Source organism: Pteropus vampyrus, unplaced genomic scaffold, assembly GCF_000151845.1.
Source record: "Pteropus vampyrus isolate Shadow unplaced genomic scaffold, Pvam_2.0 Scaffold74, whole genome shotgun sequence".
Classification (NCBI taxonomy): Eukaryota; Metazoa; Chordata; class Mammalia; order Chiroptera; family Pteropodidae; genus Pteropus; species Pteropus vampyrus.
In genome coordinates, this window is record NW_011888855.1 from 7,768,553 (window position 1) to 7,775,198 (window position 6,646).

Genomic DNA, 6,646 nt, shown 5'->3' on the forward strand with positions numbered 1-6,646 from the left:
GCCCTTGAGAGGGCTTGGGGAGATCAGAAGGTAGGGAAGCAAAAAATTGATTCCAAGTTTTTCTGTTATACACACTGCATTTTTCTCAGTAAGCTTTCTTGAATATTTTGGTTCTACTCACATCCCCGTTCTCTGGGAATTCCTTCATCTATACATAGCCTGTTGAAAGGGCAGAAGCAGCCAAGTTGTTGGGAGAGGAAGTGGATGAGTTTGCGGGGGGACAAGGAGGAAAAATCCAGAAGTTCAAACATACAGACTCTAGGACTATATATAATGACTTGACAATGGGAGACTGTGAAATTGCCACCCTATGATGAATGCCCTTAAAGAAGTCCTAATTTAGGTAGTTCTCTATCTTTGCTATCAGTAATCGCTAAGACATTTTTGTTTGATAAAAGTAGTCCTATCTTTCCGTGAATCCTCATTAGTGTGGGGTGGTTCCGTGTGTGCGCACGTGCATGCGCACACTTCCGGATCCATCTCCTGTCCCTGAGTGTTCAGCTACTAGCCTCTTCAGGTGTCTGTATATTCTCCACCAGAAAAGACACAAGTCCATTACCAGATATCTCTGCTTAAGTAGCAATTTTAAATTGAAGGGCTAGTTCTTTAAAAACTAAACTCCCTAAATATATGTTATAACACAGATTTTTAGGAATGTTCTTTCTAAAACAAGGGCGCTTTGAATACAAATCCCATTTTCATCTGCCTTTCTCTTGCCTGTGGCAGTGTTGCCTTTGCCCAGTTGCATATTTACATGATAAAGGACCTGGGCGATTAGGTACAGTCCTCTCCTTTGCAGATGAAGAAACTGAGGCCCAAGGAGGTCAAATGACCTATTTACTCAGGGTCCCACAGTGATCCAGGACAAGGCTAGCCTGGACCTCAAGCATCCTGAAATGCCAGGCCCCATGCCACGCCCCCTTTCCTCAAGCTTTGTCCTTATCTTGCCAATGTTCAATTCAGCCCCCAGCCGCAACAGGCTGCTCTCAGCTGGCTGAATCTAAACTTAGATACACTTTATTTCTTTTCCACTAAAGTTTTTCCATATGGTCCTTTACATAATTGATCTGCGGCTAGCAGAGAAAATGTATGCTGGTGTCAAGGGTTAAACCCTCCAGCTGTTCCAAAGTTAGCTTTCTATCCGCTATATTTTTCAGCTGTGGAGCCAAGTAAATCTAGGACAAATGCTTTCAAGAATTGCTGATGGGGTCTGTAAAGAAGAGTGTTTCTAGGCCCTCTGAGACCTGGCTTAAGAAATCAAGTCATTTTAGAAAAAGAGAAAGGTTGCTACTTTTCAAACTGATACTTTGTCCACCCTCTGAGTAACTGACCTGAAAGCACAATATTAGCTCAGTCAGACAGGATCCACTCAGCTTCACTTGGCTTGTCATCTCAAATCCCCAACTGTAGCATTTCACATGTGAGCAGTAACACTGTTTGGAGGCAGAAGGCAAGACTACAAAAGAACTAGAATAACAAGCTGGGGAGAAGCCAGCAAGTCAAGAGCAAGAGACACTGCGGTGGCGGAGAGCATGGGAGCTACTGGGCAAGGAGTGCAGGAGTGTCAGGAAATCTCATTCCCCTGCTATGTTCTTGCCCATGGCACAGGAAATTACAGGAGAAGGTGGGTTGAAAGGACGGGTCCCCAAGAGGAAGGGACTGAAGATACTGAACAAAACATGTAAATCCTTGGGATGAAGAAAGCAAGGCTTCGGAAATGGGAGCTGATCAGACGTGCAAGGATCTCAGGCCCAGCCTTTAGGCCTGAGTTTGAGCCTGTGCTGGGTCCTTCTAAGGGTTGTCCGAAAACCATCCCAGCCCTGCTATACACTGCTGTGCACAAACAGTAAAAACACTGTGGACTCGGCGTTCCCCTACTGCTGTGCTGGGCACTCTTTCCATGCATTAGGCATTCATTTAATCTTCCCCGAAAGCCTGTTAGGAAGGTTATTATTATTCCTATTTTCCAAATGAAAAAGCAAAACTCTGCAAAGTTAAATCACTTTCCCAATTTACATGTCTGTAAAGGAGAAAAGCCTAGATTTAAACCAAGGTCTTTCTGACTCTGGGACCCAGAGTTTAAATCATTGTGCTAATTATCTCTTGCAATGTTTGCTCTACCAGACCTCGCCAGATTACCAGGTTACCTCTTGGTAACTATACTTAGATGCTGCCCTTGGAGTTATTCAGGGGGCCCAGGCTTTCTGATCAAACTGAAGGGCATGCGTGGTGTTCTAGAGTGCTGTGCGTCCTCCCTTCTCTCCCTTCTGCCTTTTTCTCTTTTTCTCTTCCTTCTCATTCCTTCTTTCTTTCCTTCCGTACCTCTATAGATGCTCTCTTTGGTCATCAACCATATTGTTGAAACCAATTCAGACCTGTACAAAGCATGAGAGTTGCTATGGTTGTAGGTAGTTACAAAGAATTACAAAGCACGGGAGTTGCTAGAAGGCACAAGCTTGCTGCATTGCCCATACTCAAAAGTAACTAAAACCGTTTCAAAACGTTTCCTATTTAGAGACAAATATCCACTCTTTTCCTTTTGTAATTTCCAACTCTTTGCTTATCGGAACTTTCAAAGATCTAACATTTGCAGTAAAGTACAAATAGTGGGCGAGTCTCATAAAGGAGATGCCAAGAAATATCACGCAGAGACCAAAAACCACAGAAGAAATCAGATCATGATGGAGATTAAGTCATCAAGGAAAGGAGTCAGTCACCAAGAACTGAGAGTATCTATCATCAAGGCCAAGAGGGAGGATGCTTTTCCAAGAGGGTGGGGTGTGGGTAGAAGAGAGGGTTAGTAGATTGAGTGTATGAACTTCCTTAGATCACTTTTAAACCACAGGTTGACAGCACTCTTCCTTCTCCCAGGGCTGCTTCCCCATAGCCCAACCAAGGAGGAAATGGCTAGGTTGTCTTTTCTGCTTCCCCTGGAGAGGAACAAAAAGCTAAGCAGCTGTTTGTTCTGCTTCTGTAGATACGCTTGCTGCATTGGCCATACTCAAAAGTAACTAAAACCGTTTCAAAACGTTTCCTATTTAGAGACAAATATCCACTCTTTTCCTTTTGTAATTTCCAACTCTTTGCTTATCGGAACTTTCAAAGATCTAACATTTGCAGTAAAGTACAAATAGTGGGCGAGTCTCATAAAGGAGATGCCAAGAAATATCACGCAGAGACCAAAAACCACAGAAGAAATCAGATCATGATGGAGATTAAGTCATCAGGGAAAGGAGTCAGTCACCAAGAACTGAGAGTATCTATCATCAAGGCCAAGAGGGAGGATGCTTTTCCAAGAGGGTGGGGTGTGGGTAGAAGAGAGAGTTAGTAGATTGAGTGTATGAACTTCCTTAGATCACTTTTAAACCACAGGTTGACAGCACTCTTCCTTCTCCCAGGGCTGCTTCCCCATAGCCCAACTGAGGAGGAAATGGCTAGGTTGTCTTTTCTGCTTCCCCTGGAGAGGAACAAAAAGCTAAGCAGCTGTTTGTTCTGCTTCTGTAGATACGCTTGCTGCATTGGCCATACTCAAAAGTAACTAAAACCTTTGGTTTGCTCTATCTAAGCAACAAATGTAACTGCTTGTGCCTTCTAGCAACTCCCGTGCTTTGTAATTCTTTGTAACTACCTACAACCATTAGCAACTCTCATGCTTTGTACAGGTCTGAGGACAAATGAACCAATCAGCCCATGCCAAATAAGTTTTATATAAGCAATGTTGCAACTGAGTTCCATGCCCAGATCTTCAGAGTGCTAGCTTCTCTGGGACCGCTGGCATAATAAATCTGAGTTCTCCAACTCTCCAAGTGCTGCTTGCCACCCTTCTTTAGCTGACCCAGATTCCTGTCTGACTCTCGAGGCAGCCTGATTCCTCCTGTCCGCTAGTGTGACTGATTCATGTAGGCCTTGGACAGGGAGTCTTTATGGACACCCTCCATTCTCTCCACTTTTCTTGCCAAGAAATTGTGTGGGAAAGTCACACCTAGAAAATAACATTCTCAGAGATAATCTTACAACTGCTCACTGTGGGGGTGAAGAGGGAGGTGAAGGGAACTGCTGCTCCAGCCGTGAAATTACAAAACTAGCCAACGTCACTAAGGGCTATCTCCCCACATTCCTGTGTTTCGTCAGCTCAGCTCCAACTGACTTAACTAGAACAGACAAAGGCTCATTAAAATATCATGTTGGATGAGATGTAATTCTCAGAATAATGTTAACACCAAACAAGCGATTTGGAGACGGCATTGCTCTGTCCCTGATAGTGAGGAAGTATTTTGCAAGGTAAGCACTCTTCTTGCCGCTGGGGTTTGGATGCCGAGGGGAAGGTAAATGATTATGGAAGAAGAGACTATTGCTGTGAGGATAGAATCTTCAAGTCGACTCAACTCAGCCCTATCTAGTCAGCTCTATTCACTGAATATTTGGCTTCTCAAAATGTAACTCTTTTTAAACCTAAATTACATCTTCTCTAAATAGACTGTTCAGCATTTTTTTCCCACACAAATCAACCACCAGTCCACTTTTAAGAGAAGCCACCAAATTAACTTTAGAGTTTTACAGAGTCATCTTCCCCATAAGTAGGATGAGTCAGTTGTGAGGCATTATGGGAACAATCACTAAGACAGGAGTTTTGGAAAGAGCCAGTTAGGGGTACCATAAAGAACATTGTCTTGCATTTTAGCCATCTTTTAGTACTAGCACAATCAACTGCAATGGACTGAGGAGCATTGTGCCCCCCAAATTTTTGTCCACTCAGAACCTCAGAATGTAACCTTATTTGGAAATAGAGTTTTTGGAGATGTAATTAGTTTAATTAAGATGAAGTCATATTAGATAGGGTGAGCCATACTAATGACTGGTATCCTTATAAGAAGAGAGACGCACAGAGACAGAGGGAAGATGGCCTCGTGAAGATGGAGCAGAGACTGGAGCGAGGCAGCTACGAAGCAGGGAGTGCTGAGTGTCGCCAGGGACCAGCAGAAGCTGGGAGAGGCAAGAAAAGATTCGTCCTTAGAGCCTTTGGAGTGAGCATGGCCCTGCTGACACCTTGTTTTGGGGTTTCTAGTGTCCAGAACTGTGAGAGAATAAATTTCCATGGCAATCTGTTACGGTAGGCCTAGGAAACTAACACAGTCACTGGTCAGCTGAGTAAATTTGAGTAAGTAAGTAAAATCAGCTAGTTATTTATTCTCTCTGAGCCTCAGTTTTTTTGTCTAGACCCAAGTTTCAGACAGTGACTGGGTAAATTATATAATTACTCAATTTTCTCATCTTAAAATGAGAGTAACATAACAATTTCTTTAAAAAGAGAGAATTAGTGTTAACACATGTTGAGCACTTAGCATGTCATAAGCATTAATAGGCATCTCACTAAGTATTTATTTCTGTATCCTGTCTTGATCTGAAAAGGAATTGAGATGGTTTAACAAATTCTTGCCGTAAAGCATGATGCACTTGCACATGATGCTAAGCAAAAAAGGGAGGAGACATGACATTTTATGTGACTGACACAACCACAGGAAAAATTTTGACGGTTTTCTCCTGGCAATCCTAGGGAAGATACTAGTGGGACAGACTGGGCACTCCCTTGGGCCCAAAGGGCCCCCCCCCCCCCCCGCCGTACAAGCACCAAGATTTGATTTAGCTTTTGATATTATTAAATGTCTGCTGTGCACAAGGCTCACAGTAGCAAGAATAAGGAAAGACCTAGTTTCTGTCCAGTAAGAACTAGTCCAGTAGTAGGGTAGTGAGCGGAAGGCATTTGTACAAGCTTCAGGAAACTGACGTAGGCAGGAAAGAATCATGTTCTCGATCTTTTGAAGGTTAAAAAGAGATGCATAAATCAATATCATTCTGAAACAACACAAACCATGTCTTACTTCACAGCCAGGGAACACATTTCTCTCCCTTAGTAGCGGCTCCAAATCACATCTCACCTCTTGCCACCAGCCCAGTGCCCAAACAGGGTAGTTTGAAGGGTAAGGGGCTTCATTTTCCTAAAGAACCCACTCTGAGGATGGCCATTTCCAAGAAAACGGAAGTCTAGGAATTGAAGCAAGAAACCATGTGCTAAGTGCTGGGAATATGCTGGTGGATAAAAACAGACAGGAGCCCTCCCCTGATAGAGCCTATACTCTAACAGGAGACACAGACATCAGCTGTTTATCACCAAATGAAGGTAAAGATGTTCTTTATCATGAGAGTGAATAAAAAAGAGAATGGTTCTAGTTAGGAAGTTTGTCCTGAAGAAGTGATGTTTGAGCTGAACTCTGAAGGAGAAGTAAAATTTATCTAGGTGAATAGAGCAGAAAAGAGCATTCTAAACAGAAAGGACAGCAGGCACTACAGCCCTGAATGGGCTCAGTTTGACTAGTAGGAAGTTCTAAATAGAACCCCACATCAGTGCTTTGGAGGGAGCGAGGCAAGGCATGGGGGGAAGGTGAGGCTGTTGAGTTAGATGGCAACAAACCCATTGAGGGCACAACATTTCAGTTGTGTCAAGTTTTGTTTTTGTTGCAACGTATAGCTGCTTGTGAGTTTAGGAGTTTGCCACACAGTGTGGTTCAGGGGTCAGCAGCATGGGCCTCCCTGGAGAACATGATAGAAAGGCAGAACTGGGGCCACCTACTGAAACAGAATCTGTACC